The sequence below is a fragment of the Martes martes genome (genome assembly GCF_963455335.1).
Source record: "Martes martes genome assembly, chromosome: 10".
NCBI lineage: Eukaryota > Metazoa > Chordata > Mammalia > Carnivora > Mustelidae > Martes > Martes martes.
Window position 1 is genome coordinate 31,254,225 of NC_137898.1, and position 25,092 is coordinate 31,279,316.

Below are 25,092 nucleotides of genomic sequence, written 5' to 3' on the forward strand. Positions count from 1 at the left end.
TGTCACTGGTAGACCATTAAGTCGTAGTCACCAGTGTTTTCCTAGGTGAAAGGGTAATTATTTTTGCTGTTTGTTCATATTTATTAATAGTCAGTGAAGAACATTAGGGTAAAGGATTATTTCAAACAAAGTGACAGATCAAATGTGTGGAAGGCATAGTGATCTAGCGGTTGATAAGAAAAGCTATTAGTGTAAAGATAAGCTTTCGGTTGGGATCTGCATTTGCTACTACTGACTGGCATTTCAGATAAAATAGTTGCCTCCGGAAGACTGAATAGAAACTTATGGAGCATACCAGTAAATGGGTTTGCTTTGGATGGAATCAGCTGTGTTCTAGAATAAGAGTAAATTCCCTATAATGTTATATGCATGCTGGAGGTAGTTTGCAGAGTGATTTTAAGTGGCACATGAATATTTTTTCTTTTAATAGTTATGTATTTATCTTTTATGTGCTAGGAGAACAGTGTAACTTATAAAACACATGATTTCTTGGATTATTTATTTATTTAAATTAGATATTAAAAATGAGTTAAAGAAAAGGGAGTCAAAGAAAAGAAATAAGTGAATATTAGTAGAGGTGGTGGTCAAATCTGACAACAATTGAGATGATGATATGTGAATAAGTGATGTTTAAAGAACATTGTACTAAAGACTGGTTGGAACTTCGGGATTAGCTTTTGCTCATTGGGGATGGCCCCATGCCTCAACATAACATGTCTTATAGAGAAACCATCTGGAGCTCTTACAATATTCCACCTTTGATTTAAATTTCCAGCTTAATATTATACTTTAACTTGGGAAGCAAAAGGCAAAACAAAGTATGGAATGTGATTCAGAGCAGGTGGTGGGAGGAATTTTTCTTCTGAGTGTGAGATGAAAAAAAATGGAAGTCTTAAGTGTGTCCTTGGCTTAAAGAAAAACTGAGGTCTTGCACAAACTCTGTCCCTCACTTCCTACTTGATCTCTGGGATGACCTCAGCTTTCCCTGGACCTCAGTTTCCATATCTGTAAAAAGAGGACTTGAATTGATCTCCAGGTTACCTCCTGGCCCTGAGTTTTTGACTCATTCAGAATTCTGAGATGTGGGAAAAGTGAAGCCACCCTTAGTGGCCTGATGTTCTGGGAAATTTAATGTATTCCTTAGCCGTTGAAGAAGAGGCTACTAACATCAGAAACTCAGTTGCTCTCTTAAAGTGGATTAAATAACTTCTTTAAAGAGGACAGCACTCATCTGGAATATAAATTTGGGTGTGCTTGTTAAAGTGAAACGCAGTCCTACTTCTTCATCATCACACACGGGAGCCTTCCCCAACCAGGCTCAGGGACAGGGTCAATGACGATTTCCCAGGCGAGCTGAACTCTAAAGCTGATTCTTATAAACAGAGAGGAAGTTAGAGGAATGGGAAAGATAGCTCAATCAGAGAGGGTAGTTTGAACCAAGACCTGGAGAAGGAAAAGAACACAGTTCACTTAGGAAAATGCAAGTACTCATGGATCCAGCATGTGATCGTTGTGGCACTGACCTCCCCTGCCCCAACCGTGCCAGGCACGTGACAAGTGACCAGGACAGATGGTTGCTTGGCTAGGCTGCTGTGCTTGGTGGCAGCAGTGGGGGAAGAAATGAGACATTGGTGAGTGGGACTGCCTCCCGAAGGGGCTCCTGAAGGGCTTCTGAGGCCTTGCTGAGGAGTGAAGGGTTTGCTACTGATACTGCCCACTGTTAAGGAGGCAATGGTTAAGGGACCCTGGGCTGGCACAGTTGGAAGAGCACGTGACTCTTGATCTCAAGGTTGTGAGTTCGAGCCCCACGTTCAGTGTAGAGATTACTTAAAAATGGAGTCTTAAAAGAACGAACAAACAAAAATCTTTTTTTTTTTTTTTTTTTTTAAAGAAAAGGGGAGTCTGGGTGGCTCAGTTGGTTAAGCCTTCCATCATGATCCCAGAGTCCTAGGATCAGGCCTCTGGCCATGAAGCCTGGTTCTCTCTCCTGGTTCTTTCTCTCTCTGTCTCTCTCAAATAAATAAATAAAATTTTAAAAAAGAAGAAGAAAGCTTTGAGATCAGGAGCATTATGGGAAGGAGAGAGGCTTTAGGATATACGTGCCCTCCTCCAATAGCTTAGTCTCTGTTGGGGCCTTTCCTGTGAGGAATTCTTGTCATTTGAACGCCCCCTTGAGGCTCTAATGATAAACGTCCTTGTCCCTCTAGCCGGAGGCCCAGGGAGCGCCCGTGACTGTGCCTAGCAAGGGTCCCACAGAGGTCTCAGACGCTGTTTCACAAATCCCTGCACCCCTTCTTTTTTGGTGAAAGCAGAGTCTTCCCTTTAAGCTTCTTGATTGGACAAGGACGCACAATCTCAGGAGATATTTCTGTGGATTAAGAAACATGGACATGTTTCTTCTTGTAGAAATTCTTCACTTTGTAGCTAATTTGCACAGAACGTGTAAGTGCCATTCCAGAGTCAAGCTGCTGGTTCCCTTCTGCTGATTTTAGACACAAGCAGCCTGTTCCTTCCTAACAAGTAGATCTGGGGAAGCCACCGCCAGTTTGGTCACAGTACAGCGTTGGAGCCCAGGAGACTCAGCGCTGAGCCAGGCACCCAGGGGTGGGCGTGGGCTTTCTCGTTAGCTCCGATGCAGACAGAGGAGATGGCAGCCTCTGAACCAACCCCTTCGCATTGAGTGGCACAAGCTATTTGAAACTGCAGTAAAGAGAAGCACTCCCCCAGACATCCCAAAACATAAAGTGTTCCACCACCCCTGTTCATTTTAAGCTTTGCATTTGATGTCTATCCATTTGAGGAGAGACTAGCAGACTCGTTGGACTGCTGAAGGTCAAAATCTGTCCCTGCTGCTTGCTAGCTGTGGGGCCCAGTGCCAACGGAACAATAATATGGCTTCTTTAGAAGACTTTGGGTGGAGGGAATGTAAGGAACTTGGCCAGGCTCTTGGGAGGTGTTCCATGAATGGTAGCTCTTGTTATTCCCTGGCAGACGTTGTTGTTTTTCTGGTAACGATCACCTTTCCCCTGACACTGAACCCCGTAGTAACCATTAACAACTCATATGCATGGAGTATAGAGTTTAGCAAAGTTTCTATGATTTTTACAAATAGGCATTCAACTGAGCTGAACAGTAAGTAGGGCAACCGTTCCTTCCTTTGTATGGGGGAGTCAACGACAATTGGAGCAGTTAACGGATATGACTGAATTCCTGGCGTGAATAAAAGACGAATCAGCACACAAATTCAGTCTTCTGATTGAAGTCCTGCGCTTTTTATCGTGCCACAGTTTCACTCTTACGCCAAGAATATCTCCGCGCTCCTGTAAGTGAACCGCCGTTGCTCTTAGGTCTCAGAACACCCCCAGCCGGCTGTGCCCTGATGTGACGCTCATCTGCTTTCCCGGTTTCAGGGGCAGGCAGGCGGGGGAGAAGTTAGCAGGGATTTGGTACGGCTGTTACAATCATGCCTGTGACAAATCTTAAAAACCCAAATTCATGGGGCACCTGGGTGGCTCAGTGGGTTAAGGCCTCTGCCTTTGGCTCAGGTCATGATCCCAGGGTCCGGGGAGCCCGCATTGGGCTCTCTGATCAGCAGGGAGCCTGCCTCCCTTCCTCTCTCTGCCTGCCTCTTTGCCTACTTGTGATCTCTCTCTCTGTCAAATAAATAAATAAAATCTTAAAAAAACAAAACAAAACAAAACAAAAAACCGCAAACCCAGTATTCCATTCCATTTGCACGCAGGGGAGGGCTCCTTGCTGCTTTGTGGCTGCCTTGGGAAAACGTACAGGTGACATCAGCTTGGACAGTGAGTGTGATTCAGCCTTTGCAGGGACAGCAACAGTTCCAGTGATGCCCCCTAACCACCGCCTGTGTAATTCACAGTGGACATCAGGTTTGGGTCTGAGAGTATAATACTCACCTCTCTCAGAAGACTCCGACTCAATCTGCACCCCCCAGTATCATTTCTTGTTGGGTCATTGTGGTTTATGGAACCAGGTCACCTGTACGTTGTAGATTCTAGTCCTGTGACCTTCAGGACCTCGGATTCCATAGTTTTGTGTTATTGCTTAAATGCCACTTCTTCGCATCCGCAAAGACTAATTTTACTGCAACTGAAGACTTCAGTGTGAGCTATTCTTGCAGAATGTGTTGTGACGTCAGAGAGAGGGCAGGACTGGGAGCACCCCTGCCTGGGTCCTCATCTGGGTCAGCTTGCCGGGTGGGAAGGATCCTTCATCTCCGAGGCTGACGTTTCATCTTGTCTATGATGAGAGAGTTGACTCTGTATCCAAATCTTCAGCTTTTAGAATCTGTGATGGTTAAGCAGTGGTTTAGGAACAATTTAGAAGAATTGATTGGAACACCTCACTAAAACTGAGAATCGCTGAGTTGTGGAGACATGAATATTTGTATTCTTTTAAAAATTTGTCTTGTAGCTGTACCAGGGATTCAAAAATCATATTATTAAGCAGTTTCTATGTGTTGCCTTTGCATGGAAGCTAAAGGCTTTTTTTCCCCCTTTTTTTCAATTAAAAAGGGTGTTATTCTTATTTCCTTCAAAAATATCTTAAGAGGGATTGTCCTCCCATTCAGAAGTTCCTATGCCTGGTTTATGGTCAGAAACATGGAGGACATATTTAAAAGGTGCAGGATTCTTAGGTATCTGCCAGATCCATGGAATTCGAATCTCTGCATTGGAAGGCCCAGCAGTCTGTATTTCAAAACAAGCAGAGAGACACACAAACTTTCCAGGTGATTCTGATGAACAGCCAGGTCTGGGAAATCACTGCTGAGTCGGTTGACATTGTGTGATTTTGGTGGAGTCGGTTTTTGATTCCTGGCTCTGCCTTTCTCCTTCTGGTAGTTTTGGTGTGCTCAGGGTGACCTGCAGGGAACGCTCTGGGTTACTGATTGGTTGGTGTATATGAGCAGAAACCCAGGCCTGGAGCAAGGCCTGTGCGGGTTGGTCATTTGGCTGCATAGCACGCCCTGTCTTTGGTGCCCTCTCCCCAGGGACTTCTGACTCCCACATGTGCCCCTGATCCAAAGCAGTTCCCTCCTCGTACAAGTCAATAATCCCATCCTGCTCAGATTGCTTTCTTTCATTTTGGGATAACTGTTTCATTGCGGTATCACTGACATTTCACACAGTCCACCCATTTAAAGTGGGTCACACACTGGTTTTTAGCATATTCACAAATAAGTGCAATCATCTCTTTTCGAAGAGAGCCTGTACCCTCGAGCTACCATTCTTCCATTGCCTGCCACATCCCCCAGCACCAGGCAGCCACTGATCTGCCTCCTCTAGACGTGTTCCATAAATGGTGTCATAGACTATGTGGCCTTTTGTGACTCCATTCACTTAGCATGTTTCCAAGGTTCATCCATGTAGCAGTGTGTATCCAGCCCTTCATTGTTTTAGTTGGTCAAATAACATTCCACCGTATGACTAGCCTGCATTTGATTGATCTGTTTGTCCACAGGTGGACATTTGGGTTGTTCCACGTTTTGGCTATTATGAATAATGCTGTGTGAACATCTGTGTACAGATTTTTATGTGGCTCTATGTTTTCGTTTCTCTAAAATATATACTGAGGTAGGATATTGTGGGCCAGATGGTAACTTAATGTCAAACTTGGACTGTTTTCCAAAGTGGCCACACCATTTTACATTCCTTGCCAGCAGGACAGGAGGGTTCCAGTTTCTCCTAGTCCTTGTCAACACTTATTATTATCCGGTAACAAAAATAGCCACTTGAATGATTGTGGAGTGATATCTCATGTGGTTTTCTTTCTTCCCTTTTAAAGGGGATTCCTGCCAAATAGAATTTATTTAATCCATCTATAAATGGTCTTTTTAAAATCAAAATTAACTTTGGGGCGCCTGAGTGGCTCAGTGGGTTAAGCCTCTGCCTTCAGCTCGGGTCATGGTCCCGGGGTCCTGGGATCGAGCCCCGCGTCGGGCTCTCTGCTCAGCGGGGAGCCTGCTTCCTCCTCTCTCTCTGCTTGCCTCTCTGCCTACCTGTGATCTCTCTCTGTCAAATAAATGAATAGAATCTTTAAAAAAAAATCAAAATTAACTTTTAATTGTTCACTGTAAAAATGAAAACAAAAACAAAACATAAAACAAACAAAAAAAACAAACCCTAGAAAATACAGAAAAACAAAAAAGCAGAAAACCCAAATCACAATCCTACCACCAAGGGAAAACCAGTGTTACACAATGGAGCATCTCCTCTTAGATTTCTTTTTTAAGTAGTATTCACTCTTAAGAGGAGAATTTGGTAGACTCAGTGAAACCAACTGGTAGGATTACAGGGGAGATTTTTTTTTTTTTAAAGATTTTGTTTATTTCTTTGACAGAGACATCACAAATAGGCAGAGAGGCAGGCAGAGAGAGGAGGAAGCAGGCTCCCTGCTGAGCAGAGAGCCCGATGCAGGACTTGATCCCAGGACCCTGAGATCATGACCTGAGCTGAAGGCAGAGGCTTTAACCCACTGAGCCACCCAGGCGCCCCTTTAAAGATTTTATTTATTTACTTGTCAGAGAGAGAGAGTGTGTGTGTTTGTGTTTGTGTGTGTGTGTGTGTGTGTGTGTGCCTGAGCACAAGCAGGGGGAGCGGCAGGCAGAGGGAGAAGCAGGCTCCCAGCTGAGCGAGGAACCTGATGCAGGACTTGATCCCAGGACCCTGGGATCATGACCTGAGCCAAAGGCAGCTGCTTAACTGACTGAGCCACTCAAGCGTCCCACAGAGGAGATATTTTTGAGCAAGAAGAACCCTGACCTTTCCCCTTCCCACCTGAGATGAGAACAGGGTTGGACCCCTTGGCTGTACCCCCGCAAAGGTTCTGACCTATGTGGAAAATGGAAGAAATAGTCTTTCTGACCCCCACAGTCTGTTGAGAAATATATCTAACTTTTAACAATATAGCTGTTAGCAATTGCTGAGTGAAAGTCCCTGATGCCACTTAGACATTGAATATGGCCTTGGGGTGTGGGTTGGGGGTGGTGAGGTTCTCTAACATCCCGACCCTAAGAAACTTTTGACGCCTGCTGTGAGAGGCCTGCTTTCTTTTTTAAACATTAATCACATTGGACTCACTGGATAAAGGAAAAGATCATGTGTGTTGCAACCCTGTCTTTGATACATGACCCACATGTTGGTATTGATTTTAAAAAGGCAATCTTTTTCTAGCTGATTAAGAGTTCAGTGGTAACTTCTTATTTTCATAACAACTGAAGTTGTCAAGAGTTCATTTAGGGGTGCTTGGGTGGCTCAGTTGGTTGGGCATCTGACTTCGGCTCAGGTCATGATCTCAGAGTCCTGGGATAGAGCCCCGCATCGGCTCCTCACTTGGTGGGGAGTCTGCTTGTCCCTCTGCCCCCTCCCCCTCATTCTCTCTCTCTCTCCCTGTCTCTTTCTTTCTCAAATGAATAAATAAAATTTTAGGAAAAAAAAAAAGAGTTCATTGTAAATCTGTGATTTTTACCTTAGAATATATTCTCCCTTATCAGCAGTGGTGTTCTAACTGGCAGCCAGGTGCCAAGGCTAACGCAATCTCTTTTATATTTTAGCTCCAATAATAAAAACTAAATATTGTGGAGCCCTTGCTGTATGTCGGGTGCCCTCCAATCTTTTACACGGATTATTTCACTTCATCTGCACAGCCACCTTACAAGGGACGATTAATCACTCTCCCTGTATTATGGATAAGAAAGCTGAGGCTACACGACTCGGCTTGGACAAGCAGTCTGGCTGTGCTCGCATTCCAGAAAATGGTCCTTGTCTAAAACTCATAATGAAACAAAGCAGGAAAACAGTATGACCAAAGAAAAGTTTGCTTGTCTGAACTACCTACACCACTCCTGAATGAAAGACTCCTTCTTCTGTTTTTCTGTTGGGTGTCACACACTGGGCGACCTCAGGGGAGGGTTCCCTCTGTCCTGTGCCTACTCCTTGGGAAGGAGGTCTAGAATTCAGTCAGGTAAACCTCTCCTGGAGGGGACACCACTCCAACTATATACTTTTGGCCAATTAAGCCCTTTTTCTGGGAATGCATGTGAGGAGTGAGAAGAAGCTAGGATTGGTTCAGCTTCTTTTTGTTGATTTCACCATCCTGAGACACCAGGTCACGAGAGGGATGAGAGCTGTGCTCTGGGAGCCTTAGGAGGGTGGGGTGGTCGCTCGGGTATGGGAGCCCTTGGAAGGGCCTTGTTGGGGAGCTGGAGCTCTGTGAGTGGTTCAGGGCATGGGGGCTGGAAGACAGCATTAACTGCCAGCCCACCGTGAGCCAGGCGCTGGCCTGGGCTCTTCTTGGAGATTGTGTCATAACAAGCGCCGTTGTCATAAATAGCTAATAAAATTCTATTTTATTCAGACCACCACTCAATGAAGTAGGTGTTATCAGCTGCCCGAAACCCTTTTGGAATAGAGCTGGTGTGAGCAGTTAAGACTGTCATCCCTGTTGAATGGACATGGTTTGTAGGCTCAGAGAGATGAAATAATGGGATTCCCAATCCCCAAATGACAGAGCCAGCACTCCAGCTCTGCTGTGACTCTAGAGGCCCCGTGAGTATATGGTTAGTTAATTTTCTGGAGCCTATGAATCTAAGTCCTGAGCGCTCCGGTGGGACCAAGGGGTGGGGCTGGAGCAAGCGGTCCTCTAGCCTGGTGGGAAGGAGGCCAGGACTCTGTGATTGCTGACTTCCTGCCCCATCTTGTACCCAAAACTGATTGGAATGAGTTGGGAGTTTTAAGCAGTGTTTCTAAAGCCATTAGTGGTTAGGGACTCAGGATTAGGGTCCGACCTGGGTTGGAATTCAGACCTCGGGCTACTTATATATACTCCATTTGCTTTTATTAGTGAGGAGGGGATAAGACTGCCGGTTTAGCAGAGTCGTTGGGACTCTGCTTGGTACCTGGTAAATGGTCAAGAAACATTAGCTGTCACTGTTGTTACCTCCGGATGCCCTTCATACTCTGGATGCTCTTTGTACTCCCCTGATGCTTTCCTTTTTTTTTTTTCTTTTCTTTTCTTTTTTTTTTTTTTAAGATTTATTTATTTATTTATTTGATGGGCGGCAGAGAGAGAGAGAGTCTTAATCAGACCCTGCGCTGGGCGTGAAGCCCGTGGGGGGGTCGATCTCACGACTCTGGATCTCAACTCGAGCAGAAACCAAGAGTTGGCTGCTTCACCAACTGCACCACCCAGGCGCCCCTCCCCCCACTTTCTTATGGTCCCCCGGAGGGGCCTCCTGGACACCCTCTACCATCCACGTCCACTGAGACCCACAAGATTCAGTGATTTTATGGAAAGTTATTTGGGAATTCCATTGATTCTGCCTTTGTTTGGAGTTTGCTGGTTGGATGCCTTCAGGCTCTGGGAGACTCATTAGCTGCACTGGGTCTCCCACGGCTGTGTGTAGCCGCTATATTGACACCTATCTGGGGCCAGAGCTGCTCTATCAATTCTTTATTAAGACCAGTTATTTTTTATTTATGATGCTTGCGTGTTCATTAAAAATGACACTCCCTGTTGGGGATACCATCAAGGCTTTTAGCCAGTTTTTATCAGGTTGTTAGAGTAGATATGAATATTTTAATAGAGAGAAAGAGCAAAGCCTTCAACAAACTTAATTTGTTCTGGAATCTAAGTGACAGGCTTAACAGGGGTGCCAAGTAATTCAGTATAATCAGCCCAGATAGTGGAATAAGGAACACAATTAAATGGACCAGGGAGCTTCTCCAGAGAGGCCATGAGGGGGTTTTTCCACCCCTGAGCGGCTGTAAATCACTGTATCCTGCACCCTCTGAGTCCGGGTAAGATCTTGCATAGCCACAGGCAGCTTCTAGCTCCCGTCAAGTTCCCAGGAAGCCAAGGGGAGTGTTTTTGCAGATTCCATTTTAACATTTATAGAGTTCTTTTCCCAGGGTACTGATCTTATGAAATTATGTACAAAATGATGGATAAGTCAGGTCAGTGTTGCCCATTAAAAGCATATTTGGGGACTCAGTCTCGATTGCCATCCTAGATACCCTGGCTGGTTTCTTGGTGTAGTTTAAAAATTATCCACTTGGGGGAGCTTTATGATTGAATTTTAAAATCCATATCAGATTTTTATATGCGACGTGAGATCCCGATGAATACCACCCCACCACCCACTTCAGTGACAAGCTACTGAAGCAAGCAATGGTTGCAGAAATACAATGATAAATCAATGTGAGTGGTTTTACTTTATTGGCAATTTCTCCCTCTGGATTTTGAAGTTATTCTTGATTTTTTAAAAGCTTCCCTTTCAAACTGAAATAGTTTAAAGATAAAATAAAGAGCAGCAGTACTTTCTGCTGTTTCTCGGATGAGTGTTCCGCGTATGTGTGCAGACATCAATGCATACTTAAATAAATGCTTGTCCCAGTTAATTTGAAATAGCCAAAGCACCAGAAAAATCTCCTTTGAAGTTTTATGAACATGGTCAATTGCAGAGAAGATGAAATCATAAAGCCAAATGTCTGAGCAGGGAATGCTGTTTTCCAGAGTATTCGCCTCCCAACTCTCCATCACTCTTTCTCTCTTTCACGTACGTAGGTGGGACATGGAGAGGTCTAATGAAGGACAGTCCCTTGCTGCCCGGGCATGTGTCCAGGTTCCAGATGGTCTTTGGGGTCTACCCAGATTTGGACAGTTTTGAAATAATGGAAAGCTAGTTAGGGTTCCTAATTAGGACATTTGCTAGAGAATGTTGTCACAATATGGACGCACTATTAACCCATTTTACTATGGAATCAAATGAAACCAATTATAAACCCACATACGCAAGTGTGACTCTATGCGCCCACCTGCCCGCACAGAGGGAGCAGGAAAGTGTTTCTCAGAGGGGGGTGGCTTGCTCATTGTCTGAAGCTCAGTGTTGTTCTGTTCCCTTCTTTTCTCCTCTTTGTCTTCTCCTTTTGAGTTGTCAAGGCATTTAGAGATTCTCCCCTCATTTACTTAGGGTTCAATTATTATATTAATATGGCTCTGCTATTTTGACAAAGCCTCTTTCTCATTTTTCCTTTTCTCTCTCCGGAAGAGGAAGGGAGGAATGCCAGAGGAGGGTCGCCTTTCAGCCTTTTGTCCCTCCGGTGAAGGGCATCTCTGACTCTGAGCAGCTGCCACTGGCCCAGCCTTCGCTTCCTTCCCCGCTGCTCCCTCACCCCAGCGCGCTCAGGCTCACCTTCTCCCCGCCCCTCACTGGGCGGCCTGGCCTGTCTCCACACGAGCATCAGAGCATCCCCCTCTGTGGTCTGCGAGGACAAGTCTCAGGTACCTGCCCTAGTGGGGACCCCGCTCTCCTCCTCCCCCCAGTCACTTGTTCACCATCTTCATTGGTCACATCGATATGACTTCCACTGTCTTGCTCAGTGGAGGAGAAATCTCGCTTCCTCAGGAACCCTGTTGCTCCCACCAGGAAGACTTTTCTCCAGAAGGAAAAAAAAAAATTGCTGCCTGCTCCTATTTTTATTTTTTGGTCTTTGGCTTTAGCAGAGTGGGTTTCAAACTTTTCTTTGTAACCATGGACTTTTTTTTTTTTTTTTTTTAAACATAAATCGTACACAGAAGCCCAGACCAGTCCTTGCCAGACTTCAGAGAGCTCTGCGGCAGGTTGTTTTCTGAGGCAGCTGAAACCATTTCTGCCGCCGTCTCGTGCAGTAGGCCTCTGCTGCTTCTCCCATTCAGGGGTGGAATCAGTTTCTCCTCCCCCTGAATCTGGTGGCCCTTTCACTTGCTAAGACCGTCAGAATGGGGCGATGGGGTAGAAGTGGCGCTGACCAGGTCCCGGCCCAGCTTCAAGTGGCCTCGCAGCTCCCACTTCCGTTTTCACGGATCCTTGCCCTAAGATGACCGGGTGAAGAAACCGCCCCTTCTGTCCTCTTGAGTCCTTCCCCTCAGACCGCCAGGGGAAGAGGCTGCTCTGCTCTGCCAGAGGACGAGAGCCAGTGGGGAGGAGAGGTCCTGAGTGCTGGACACACAAGGAAGCATCTCGAACCCTCTGGTCCAGGTGACTCCCCAGCTGATGGCAGGAGGATGAGTGAGTCCACCAGAAAAGCAAAGGAACCACCCAGCCAAGTGCAGAATCAAGAGAAATAGTCAATTCTTATGATTTTAACGCACTAAATTTTAGGATTAAATAGATGTCTGAACTAGCCATAGGAATAGATGGCTGAAAGAGGCGCCCTTCAGGAAAATCTTATGTGAAGTCTGCAGTGTGTGTGTAAGCCAGCTTATTTTTAATTATGAAATCAGTTTCTGCGCTATGACAGTGGAAACGGAGAAAAGACGGCTTCCAGCGGCCCCGTGTTGCTGCCTCCCCCCTTCTCCCTGCATGCCACACCACATCAAGGCTCAGCTTGATGTGTATGTGTCTGCACCGTGAGCATTTTATAGATGCTTTGTGGAGGGCTTCACATAAAATTGGGCTTATGTTTACAAAGTCTTAACATCTCTTACATCTCTTACGTTAGCCAAGAGATCCCTATATCTAAGGGCACAGAAAGGTCCGTCTGCTCTGATGACAGCAGGGCGAGGATCTGGGTCCCAACAGTCCAGCCTAACCCCACTCCCTTGTGGCACTGTGGCGGCCGGGAAGGCTGCTGGCTGAGCACACTCCAGTGCCTGCCGGAAAACTCAAGAGTCATCAAGATTAGCCAAACCGACTAGGTAGATGTAAGGTACATATGGTACTTTTCTATTGCAAGTGGGTGATTTTTTAAATTCTAAGGAGATAGCTGCTAGGGCTACCATTGCACATTAACCTATCCTTGAACGTTGGACTTGGTGTCCATTTTGCTAGTACTACCCGGGTAATAATCGCCATATTCTGACTCCTTACTGCGTGTTGGGCTCTGTGCTAAGCACTTCATAGACATTGTCTCGTTTAGTTTTCCTAAAGACCCTGTGAGGCAGGTAAAGCAGTGAGGACTCAGAGCCCAGAGACTTACCCAGCAGGGCTGGGTGCTGGGGCACCACACAACTCCAGGGGGTACCATTCACATGGTTGTCTGTGCAGTTCACATGGTGGCCCGACCTGAGGTAGTAGCCAAGGGGGTGCAGAGCTGGGATTTCAGACTCCCAAACCTGAGCGCTTCATTTTATGTGACTTTTGTAAAACTTTTCACTTCTCTAAGCTACTTTATTTCTTCTATTTCTAGCTCTGTGTCCCAGTGCCAGTCTGTCCAGCCGCCTGTTCATCCATCCATCCCCCCACCCATCCCTGCCTCCTTCTCTCTATCTACTACTTACCCAGTCGTCTGTTGAGTCGTGTCAGTGAAGGTATTGAGTGTCAATAATTAAGGTCTGAATTTCCAGTATCCTGAAATATACATGGACACGTGAATTCTCTAATGTGCATTCTTATTTTTAAGTTCATTTGAAAGGCAAACATTACTGAATGTTTAAAACAACCAGGAAAGAAAATCATTTTCTAGAAACCCATGTGTCCACAATACAGATTTCATATTGTGCCATATTTGCTTCAGATTTCTTTTTTCTGTTTTAAAAATGAACATAGAATAATGAGAGTCAAAGCTCTGCCCCCTCTCTTTTACTCCTTTCCCTAGCTTAAAGATGGCATGTCATATCCATGTCGCACTCGCAGGCGTGATTGTGTATATTTACCGCATCTGTGTGTATCCGTAAATAATATTTAGTATTATTTTGAATTTTATAGTTTGCATTTACCATGGATATGCTTTTGCCTTTCAACACTGTATTTTTTGAGATTTATTCATTTTGACATGTATACATCTAACTGATGAGCCGTTAAGTTGTTTTACTTCTTTTGCTATTATGAATGATGCTGTAGTGAGCACCTTGGAACAGTCTCCATGTTCACAGCCGTATGAGCTTCTGTAGGGCAGGCCCGGGGGAATGGAGCTGCCCGTGTTCCGCTTTCCTGTTCAAAATACTCTTTGAAGTGTTTGTGCCTGTTTACCCCCAACAGCGCTCTACTGCAGTTTCTGTTTACTCCTAGGCTTGCTACCTCTCCTGTTATCTAGTGTGTATCAAGTGGTATCTCATTTTTTATTTCCCTGAGCATCACTGCATAGTTGTGTAGGTCATTCAGATTTCCTTTTTGTGGAGTGCTTCCTCATAATATGCTTTGCCTATTTTTCTAATGGATAGTCTTTGCCTCTCTTACTGATTCATAGGAAGTTTCTTGTTTCTGGTGGTGTTGTTGTTAAATCTTTTCTGGAAACAGATCCTTTGTCAGTTAATTGCATTACAAGTACCTTCTATGTCAATAAACACAGTTTGGCAAGCTCCATTCAGTCTCTTGCGACTGTGGATCTTCTACACCTCCTAGGTAAGCGTTCAGAATGTTCTAAGTCATTACATATTACTGGTCGTTACCGATGACTAGGTCGGTCAGACATGGCCAGAAACCAACATGGTAAGGATTAAGGCATTGCTAATGACCTCATTTACCGGACCTGTATTTCTCTTCTCCTTAACCTGTGCCTATCAAAACCACACTCTAGCAGCTGCTAAGTCAGCACAAGGAACTAAAAAGGCTTGTTTCTGGTGGTAACGAATGAGTCAAATCAATGAAAGAGAATTAATTCACAATAAGTCTATCTTACCTAAAACAAGCCAATCCTAAGCATAAATAACCCACATTATAGTTCATGTGTCCTGGAGAGAATAAGTTCATTTAATTGAATCTTCTCGGCCAGCTGCATGAACAGCCTCAGTAATGACCCGCAGGGTAGGTCATGGAATCTGTATATTTAAAAGCTGCTCCAGAGGATTATGATCTGTGGCCATATTTGGAAATCTCTGAATTAAGCCATCTGGTTTTCTGGGTACCACTCTGCCTTTACTGTGTGGCCACCTTCTCTGGAAGAGGGTATTTTTCCGCAAGACGAGGCAGGAAGCAGATCCAGGGATGGAAAGAGGATCCCCAGGAAGAACAGGAGCTTCCTCCCTATCTCAGGTGCCCCCTCTAGACTAGGTTCCTGCCTAAAAATCTGTCTGATTCCCACTGATAGCCATCAGGATTCTTCACAGCTCTTTCCGTCACTCTCGCCTAAATGAAACAAGCATAACAGAATACAATCCGTCGCACTTCCTCCAAAGGGAGACCAGAGGTGGGCACTGGGGGATTGTTTTCTTACTGCTAACCTGGGCCCTGGTCCCCTAATACCTAAAATTTTTTATTTTGTTTTTAGAAATGTGCTCTAAGTCCATTTAGAAGACCGGTCGCAGCCACTCAACCTCTTGGAACAGAACCTTTAAGACTTGGTGTGACTCTGTGTTTTGCTAATGTTGTCGAGATGAACCTCCTCGCTGGTCGCTGGTCGGTTCCAGAGTCAGGCAGGAGGAACCCCTGGATGGGTCTGAGGGAGGATGTGGGTAATTATTGAGTCCTGCGGTGCCTCCTGCCGGGCCTTTATTGCCTGCAGAGCTCTGTGACTTTCTGAACTGGTTGTTAGGACAGGGATGGACCCAGGATTTTCTGTGTTGCCTAAGCTAAGGAAGCATGATGTTGGAACAGGTTTTAAAGTTTCAGTTTAACAGAGTAACAGGACCATCCTAATCCTTGATTGCGTTAGTTCTCCCGGGAACACGGAAGCCTCCGAGGAGTCGGCCATTACATGGGACATGGGACAATGAATCTGGCCCTTCCTTCCCGCAAATCAAGTTTCCAGGAGGGCTTACACCCTTTCCGTGTTCTGCTCACACAGTCTAGTGCTATGGAATCTGGCATCAGCTACAGAACAGACTCCATGGCGTTGCTTTAACTCTCGGACTAAGTCCATGGCCTTGATTGCATTACTTAGGAACTGGTGCCCAGGTAGATGAAATATCCTCGTTTCCTGGCTTACTCGGCTGTTTGTTCTCCCTTTTCTTCTTCTCTGTCTTCCTCTCTCAGTTCTTTCCATAGTCTCCTATGGAAAGAGCCAGTGTTCAAATCCTATCACTTGCTAACTGTGTGACCTCAGGCAAGTCTCTTAACCTCCTAAAGCCCCAGTTTTCTCTTCTTTAAAATAGGAGGAATAATAGTGCCAATCTCATGAGGTAGAATGAGGACTGATAATTTGTAGGGCCCAGTATAAATGAAAGTGTGGGGCCCTTTATTAAAAAATTACTAAGAATTTCGAAATGGTGAATTGTAGAATGTGAAACCAAGTATGCGGCCCTTCTAAGCACAGGACCTTGTGTGACTGCGTAGGTTACACACCCATGAAACCATGGAATCAATGACATAAGAATATTACTATTACTCCTATTGGTTTGTGTCTTCTGTTTCCTTTTTGTGCTCTAGGTTTGCCAGAAATAGCCAAACATGCCCTCCATTGAAATACGCGCGCGTGTACTCATTATCATTTGTTCTTAGGGCCCCTTAAGTCTGTTGAGTTTGCTTTTCTTTTTTTCTTTGCTTGAACCTAATAACAGAAATCATTAGGTATAAGGTTCTGATTTCATTCAGAATGCCTCTGTTTGTATATCCTACTTTTCCTCTGTCCTTCTCCATGCTCATACCCGAGTGTAATTACACGCACTACTTTTGTATCCTCCTTATTTCCATGTGCTTCCATGGTTTTCCTAAGTTTTTAAAAAGAAAATCATGAAATCAGAGAGGGAGACAAACCATAAGAGACTCTTAACCATAGGAAATAAACTAAGGGTTGCTGGGGTGGGAGGTGGGAGGGGGGATGGGGTGGCTGGGTGATGGGCATTAAGGAGGGCATGTGACGTAATGAGCACTGGGTGTTGTATACAACTGATGAATCACTGGCCTCTGCCCCTGAAACTAATGATACACTACACTATTCGTTAATTGAATTTAAGTAAAACAAAATACAATTTAAAAAATAAAAAGAAAGTCACTTTAAAAATTAATGAGAGGGGGCACCTGGGTGGCTCAGTGGGTTAAGGCCCCTGCCTTCAGCTCAGGTCATGATCTCAGGGTCCTGGGATCGAGCCCTGCATCAGGCTCTCTGCTCAGCGGGGGGCCTGCTTCCTCCTCTCTCTCTCTGCCTGCCTCTCTGCCTACTTGTGATCTCTGTCAAATAAATAAATAAAATCTTTAAAAAAAAATCTTAAAAAGAAAATTAATGAGAGGTTAATTCACTGTTAACAATTAAAACAGATGCTCAAGAAGGAGACTGGGGCTAGCAAGGGAGAAAATGGGATGTAACCGAGAACTGGAGAGCAAGACAGAAGAGAGATTTCGAGGGCTTGAGTGTTTTGGTGACTGGGGTTTGGTTCATAATAATTTCAGCTGTGCTGAGTGCTCTCCAGAGTTCATCTCATTTGATCCTTGCAATAACCTGAGAAGGGTAGATGGGGTCGTTGTCACTAGTAAACAGGAGAGAAACAGAGGCATTGCGGTCAAGTAACTTGACTTAGGTCACAGAGCTAGTCAGTGTTGGCTCCAAATAGGAACTACTGAGGCAGACAAGTGCACACAGAGCTGTGTGTGTTTTGTTGTGGTGGCTGTTAACTGTGACCACAGTGTGTTGAAGTCCGTCCTTGTCCTTTTGTCATTTCACCCCTTCGTACTTCATTATGCATTTCTAGAAAATATGCATGTTTTCTTATGGAACTGTAGTACCGTAATGATACCTGACAAAATTAGTAGTAATTCTTTGGTGTTACATGTAACCCAATCGTATTCAGATTCCGTTGATTGTCCCCAAAACGTAATTTTTAAATCTTGATCCATACACACTAGGATGCAAATCAGGATCTCTGTATTGCCATAGTTGTTATATTTCTTAACTTTATGTTCATCTAGAGCAGACTCATCTTTAAAAAAAACTGCCATTCACTGAAAAAGCCTAGTCAGCTGTCCCATAGGAGTCCCCAGTTGGGGTTTGTCTGTTTGCTCCTCCCTGATATTACCTGACTTGCAGAACTTGTTTTTTTAATTCCTACACTGTATGTCACATCTCTTCGAGGTGTTGTTCTGGGTCAGGCGAAAAGCAAATCAGTCTCCTTTTTAAAATCTCTTTGAAAGATATCAAAAAAGATTAAATTTATTTCTCAGTGCTTTTCCTTTGGATTTTTGGATTTGTTTTTAAATATCTGTCTCCTATTTCCCCTAGGGATGGATCATCATTTAACTCTTTTCTCTGCTGTTTTATGTACAGCTTTTCCCTTCTTTAAAAATGCTTTAGGGAACATCTTTGCAAATATAATACTTTTATTTTATTTTATTTTAAGATTTTATTTATTTGACACAGACAGTGAGAGAGGGAACACAAGCAGAGGGAGTAGGAGAGGGAGAAGCAGTCTCCCTGCTGAGCAAGGAGCCCGATGTGGGGCTCCATCCCAGGACCCTGGGATCATGACCTGAGCCGAAGGCAGACGCTTAATGATTAAGCTGCCCAGGTGCCCCAAATATAATACTTTTTACCATTTCATTAAAATACTTTTTGTCATTTCTAACCCAGAGTTAGGGTGTCAAAAGTTATGATCATTTTAGTGGTTCAAAAAATTACTTTCCATAGGAATGTGTTTTTTTGTTTTTTGTTTTACATTAAAAAATTGAAACTTAAGGTTTCTCAGATTCAGTTGGAAGATCCCATGGGTTCTCTGGGTAACCACAGACTCAGGGATGAATGTATAATTGAAGATTTGTCCCTACATCTTTCCTAATATTTTTCAAAGAAATGACAAAAGAGATTGCATTGCATGACCCACAGCAACATGTCCAAGAGAGGCAACATACAGTGTAGGGTTGAAATGAAGATAATTGAAGTATTATCCAGATATACTGGCTTAGTATGTCCCATTGTTGTAAATTTGGGCTCATTTCAGTACAACTTTTTTTTTTTTAAGATTTTATTTATTTATTTGACAGACAGAGATCACAAGTAGGCAGAGAGGCAGGCAGAGAGAGAGGAAGGGAAGCAGGCTCCCTGCTGAGCAGAGAGCCCGACCTGGGGCTCGATCTCAGGACCCCGAGATCATGATCCGAGCCGAAGGCAGAGGCTTTAACTCACTGAGCCACCCAGGCGCCCCTCAGTACACCTTTTTTAAGGATTTTATTTTTAAGTGATCTCCACATCCAACATGGGGCTTGAACCCACAACCCCAAAGTCAAGAGTCTCTTGTTCCACCAGCTGAGCCAGCCAGGTGCCCAGTACACTTGTTTTAAAGGAGATTTTGTTTTGGTATGATCTAGTGGGTTCTAGGTTGGTTGTTCCAATGGATTCTACCAAAAGCCAATCCATTTCAAAAAGATTCTTCATCTGTTTAGGTATCTAAAGCAGAGTAAAAACAAGAAATGAAAAATCCCAGTATGTGCTGTCTGTTACATCCCAGATGGTTGGTTTTTGTTGTTTTGCTTTTTTCATTAGATGAAGTTTTGCAGTTGTCTTTTGTAGAGAATACTTTATTATGTTTAGGAATTAAAAATATATTACAGTGCTGATTTCATAGAGAGGATACAGTAATTAGAATATCAGTCTTCCTGATTCTCTCACATCCTCATGTCTGCCTTCTTACCTAAGCATCTTTACCTCGTTCATGTGGCACTTGTTGGCGGTATTCATTAGAGATCAGTTAAGCTGCTGTAACAAAGATACTCTAAAAGTACAGTGGTTTAAATAATGTAGAAACTGACTTTCCTCTCATATAACAGTTCCAAGGTGGTCCAGGTAGATGGGGCAGCTCTGCTCTATGTCATTCAGGAACTTGGGCTCTTCCAAGCTTTTAAATCTGTTATCCCTTAGGATCTAGCCATTGTCTCTGTGACTGAAGTTTGATCCTTGGTATTGTGAGTTCCAGTTCATGAGCATGAAAGGGAGGGAGTCTGGGGTCAGGGAGTTCCTTTTGTCTTAGAAGCTGCTCATGTTATTTCCACTCATATTCCTATAATAAGAACTTTGTCAAGTGGCCACACCTAAGTGCAGAAGAAGCTTAGCAGTGTAGTTTTTGGTGAGGCACACATGTGCCCAGGAAGAAGAGGAGAATAGACTTTGGTGGGCAAGTAGCTGTGTGTGACATATTATTTATGATAGTGGGTTCTAGAGTCAGACAGACATGAGTTCCAGTCTTGGCTCTGCCACTCACCGTCAAGGTGACTTAGAACAAATAATTTATCTTTTTGATTTTTCTCACTAGAAAAATAGAGATGATAACTTCTATTTTCTTGAGGTTGTTATGAGAATCAATTTGAATGAGCATGTTCATGCAAAGTGCTTAAGAAAAAAAGTACTGGTGGGTAAGAGCACAGAATTGGAATCAGACTAGTTGAGTTAAAATCCTGATTCTGCCTTTGCTGGCTGTGTGGCTGTAGAGAAGTTATACAAAATTGCCTGAGATCCACTTTTTCGTCTATAAAATGGAGATATTATTAATACCTACCCATTGAAAAATGTGAACAGAAAATTTTCCAATGAAGACACCCGCATGGCCAACAGACACATGAAAAGATGCTCAACATTACTCATCATCAGGGAAATACAAATCAAAACCACAATGACATACCACATTATATCTATCAGAATGGCTAAAATTAACAACTCAGGAAACAATAGGTATTGGCGAGGATGTTGTGAAAAGGGAATCTCCCCAACGCTGTTGGTGGGAACACAAACTGGTGCAGCCGCTCTGGAAAACAGTGTGGAGGTTCCTCCAAAAGTTAAAAATATAACTATCCAACGACCCAGTCATTGCTGTACTAGGTACTTAAAGGATACAAAAATGCTGAGTCAAAGGGACACATGCACCCCAATATTTGTAGCAGCACTATCAACAATTGCCAAATTATGGAAAGAACCCAAATGTCCATTGACTGATGAATGAATAAAGATGTGGTGTGTATACACACACACACACACACACACACACACACACGTGTGTGTGTGTGCGTGCACACACGATGGAATATTACTCAGCCATCAAAAAGAATGAAATCTTGCCATTTGCAGTGATGTGGATGGAACTAAAGTGTATTATGCTGAGAAAAATAAGCCAGTCAGAGAAAGATGAACATATTTCACTCATATGTGGAATTTAAGAAACAAAACAGATGAAATTAGGAGAAGGGAAGGAAAAATGAAATAAGATAAAAACAGAAGGAAGTAAACCATAAGAGACTCTTAAATATAACAAACTGAGGATTTCTGGAGAGGAGGTGGGTAGGAGGATGGCTTAAACAGGTGATGGGCATTAAGGAGGGCACTTGTTGAGATGAGCACTGGGTGTTGTATGTGGTTGATGAATCACTGGATTCTGCTCCTGAAACCAGTGCTGCACTGTATGTTAACTAACTTGAATTTAAGTTAAAATGAAAAAAAAAAAAAAAAAAAAAGAAAGAAAGGATTCAGTGAGGTCCTCCATGCTGGATTTATTAAATGATCTATTCAAACTTGGTAAATCATGATGGTCTTCTTAGAGTTATTACTGTGTCTGTTCACTTTTTGAACTCTTGAGTTTATCTCCAAAAAAGAAGTAGTAAATTTTCATGGTGCAAGCATGCATCTGTCATGAGTTGCTGTGTTCTCTTATGTCTCCTACTAGTGCTTTGGTCCTGCATCCTGTTAATAGGTTTCTATATTCAGATTGTATACTGGTTCCTGTTTGATTTCTTGGGGAAGCATCTACTGATGACTTTCTAGTCTAAATCACATAGACTAGGCTCGTTAGTGTGACCTCTATAGCTTGTTTCAGAAGTGGAGTACATTTGTTTTCATAATGGCCTCAATCCCCTGCAGCCTTTTGAATGGATCAAGCTGGCCAGAAGAAGTCTCTCTTTGGATAGCTAGGCAATGAAATAAAAATGGAAAACACAGGGATGATACAGGGCTGCTTTAACCTCAGGGTATCTCTCTCTTGTATCATTGCAATGACCCTGGATTATATTTTTCAGGTCTAATTTTGGGATCTATTTATAGAATTCTGCTTCCCTGATTTCACGCAGGTAACCTTAAGCCCACAGTTGCTTCTCTTCGCTTCCAGGGGCCCCTCCATGATTCCCATATAACTGCAGGGACACTTCCCTCTTGCCCCTCTTGCCACCCACTACTTACAGAGCTGACATGCTGCTGTGTGGTACCATTGTGCTATCCCGAGTATGTGACATTCAGCCTGGCTCCAGTGATGTGAAATGAGGGGTTATGTATGCCTTTTTCAAACTCGAGACTAGCAAAAGACAAAACCCCCTTTTGTTTGAAACCATTGGAAGTGTAGTTTTGAGTTCTTGTTCTTTTAGAGAAACTGTGGGGTGGGCCCTTTTCTTCCCTACACCCCCATCCACTGGCTGCTGTAGTTTTGCATGGAGTAATTGAGCAAATGAAATACCAAACCTATAAAAGGTAGCATTATCAAAGTGAATGAACGAACACTTACCTAGCAGAACTGTAAGACATGGAAAAATAGGAAGACAAGTTAATGATCTAGAAATTGTATAGCTTTGCTGTCTTAGAATCATGGCAAATGGAACATATGGCATTGGGTCATTTTTTGCATTGATATGAAAAGAAAATGAGTTTATTTTACAAATAAATGGAGTTTGTGTTTCTGTTTGCTATTCATGACGGTAATGTTTACTTCTCTTGAAATAGAAATATGTCACCTAAATATTAAATATAGAGAAAGATTTTTTTCAGCTATTAATGAAGAATTTTTTCTTTACATGCCATGCCTTCATCCACTTCAATAAACATTTTATGCTTTTTTCTTCATTTGCTATTACGTTGTCTGATGAGGCTGTCTGTGAACAGAGGCATCTTAAGAAAAAAAAAGGTGGTGGGAATTGGTGAAAAGACAGACATGTTAAAATTGTTATTTGCATGAGTATTAGAATTTCAGATGAAGGCCTAGAATCAATTCACTTCATTTTCTCATGGATTTTAAGATATAACAGTATTTCTGTTTCCTATTTTGAAATTCAGAATAGCCCCAGAATTCCATTAAGGTTGCCATTAGAAATTTACCACATTTATTGTAATTGTAGTGAACATTTAGTATTTTTTTTTTTTTTTTTTTTATCTCCACAGCATCCCTTACTTCAGAAGCCTTCTTTTCCTTGTAGAAACGACCCCTGCCCTATTCAAGTTCATGTGACCCAAGCCTGGCCTATCAAAGTCTCCAAGTGAGTCCAAGTCAGTTATAAAACTTTAGAGAAAAAGGAGTTCTCTGCCCGTTGAAATTGCTGGTCGAGATGCAGTAGACTGGCACGGGTGATCTAGGCTTCTGCATGGTGAGAGTCTCCTGAGACTGAAGCCAGCTCAGAGACAATTGACCCAAGAGATGGAGCAAGATTTCTGGCCATATTTTTTGAATACCCATGCCTGAAGTGATATTTATAACTTACTACTGAATTTCTTATTTTCCCCCTCAAAATATTCTGAGTCGGTTTCATCCACTTAGAGTTGGAAGAGTTCTGGCCAATACGGTCATCATCATTTTCCTCAGGGTGCGTTTTGTTCAACACTTGGATCACTGCATATTAATCACTTCACGTATAATAGGAAAATAGAGTATTCATTGAACAGTAAAATTAGCAGGATCATGTGACAGCTTTCTACCCAGCGCAGAACTCCCTTCCTCAGGATCCTTCATTGATAGTCACGCTAGAATCAAAATCACTTCTTTTCTTCAGGGATTTCAAGACACACCCGTGTATTTGTTTCCTATTCTGAGTTTCAAAATTAAGTCCTGAATTCCGTTATGGTCTTTACTTTAAAAAGTACACCCAATTCACCATGCAAGATAGCTTACTATCTTACAAAGTAGTGCATTCCAATTTGGAAGTTCTAATTCTCAGAAAGTTTTTTCTTCTATTGAGTTGAAAAAGGTTTTATACTTATTTTGCCCATTGGTCCCAATTCTGCTTGAAACCACACAGATCAAAGCAAAGTCCCCCTTGTACAAGATAATGCTTCAGATATTTGAAATACCAGTCGTATCTCTGCTCTGTTTTCTTTGCTCCCAGCTGCATAAGTGCAGTTTCTTCTCCCATCCTTCATGAAATGGAGATGTCAAGACCACCATGGTTTCCCTCGCCTCAATTTCTATTTGTTAAATGTTCCTTTGATATGGGATCAGCACTGAGTTGGCACCCTTTGTTTTCCTCTAGATGCTTATATGAGTGCAGTCTTATACTGAATTATATTTGGGGGCTTCTATTTCCCACTTGCAGTTTCTGATTTATAATAAGCTTGCTGTGACCTAGTACTCTCTTTCCCTCCCCATTTTTTTTTTTTTTTTTGGTCCAAAGTTCTTAAGCCAGGTCTGTGTTTGAGTTTTGATTATTTGAATCTGTACTAGGATTTTGCAAACAATCATAAGCTTTCCTTTCCTAAATATCCAGCACCATGTGAAGGGTATCGTTTTGCCCATGTGTTTCTGCCTCATTTGCAACCTCCATTGTGTAGAATGTTGGAAGAATTCAAACGTTGACACTTGGGCTACTAAAATAGCCCGCTGACTAGATGAGAGTATTCATTTGATCAATTAGGAGCTACGTTCAGTTCTGTGGGTAAGAAAGAATGTAAAAGAATGGCTTAACTACAAATAAGGTCATGTGGAGAGAGCTGGGGTGATGTTTGCCTAAAGACATTAAGGACTCAGGGGGCACCTGGGTGGCTCAGTGGGTTAAACCTCTGCCTTTGGCTCAGGTCATGATCTCAGGGTCCTGGGATCGAGCCCCACATCGGGCTCTCTGCTCGGCGGAGAGCCTGCTTCCCCCTGTCTCTCTGCCTGCCTCTCTGCCTACTTGTGATCTCTGTCTGTCCAAAAAAAAAAAAAAAAAAAAAAGACATTAAGGACTCAGGCACCTTCTGTGTTAGGGTCCACCACTGCAATGTCTGGCATCTGCGCTCTCAACATTGCCTTCTAGTCCAAGATTGTGCTTTCTAACATCCTGTCACATATATATCCCATATATTCCAGATGGTAGGAAGGACAAAAGGTTGCTTTTCCCAATAAAATAAGCTCCTTTTAAAGAGTTCCCCCAAGTCCCCACAATCTTTTGTTTCTATTTCATTGGATAGTATTAAATCATGTGGGCATAACTAGCCGCAAGGGAAGTTGGGAAGTAGGACTTTTATTCTGGGCGGCAGCATGAACAACCAAAAATTGGAATTCTGCTAC

General features: G+C 43.3%; 1 protein-coding gene across 2 annotated transcripts in view; it reads left to right on the forward strand.

Annotated features, from left to right (window-relative positions):
- LOC308350479 (uncharacterized protein) overlaps positions 1-25,092 on the forward strand; it is a 177,554-nt gene that overhangs the window by 21,500 nt on the left and 130,962 nt on the right. The window lies entirely within an intron of this gene.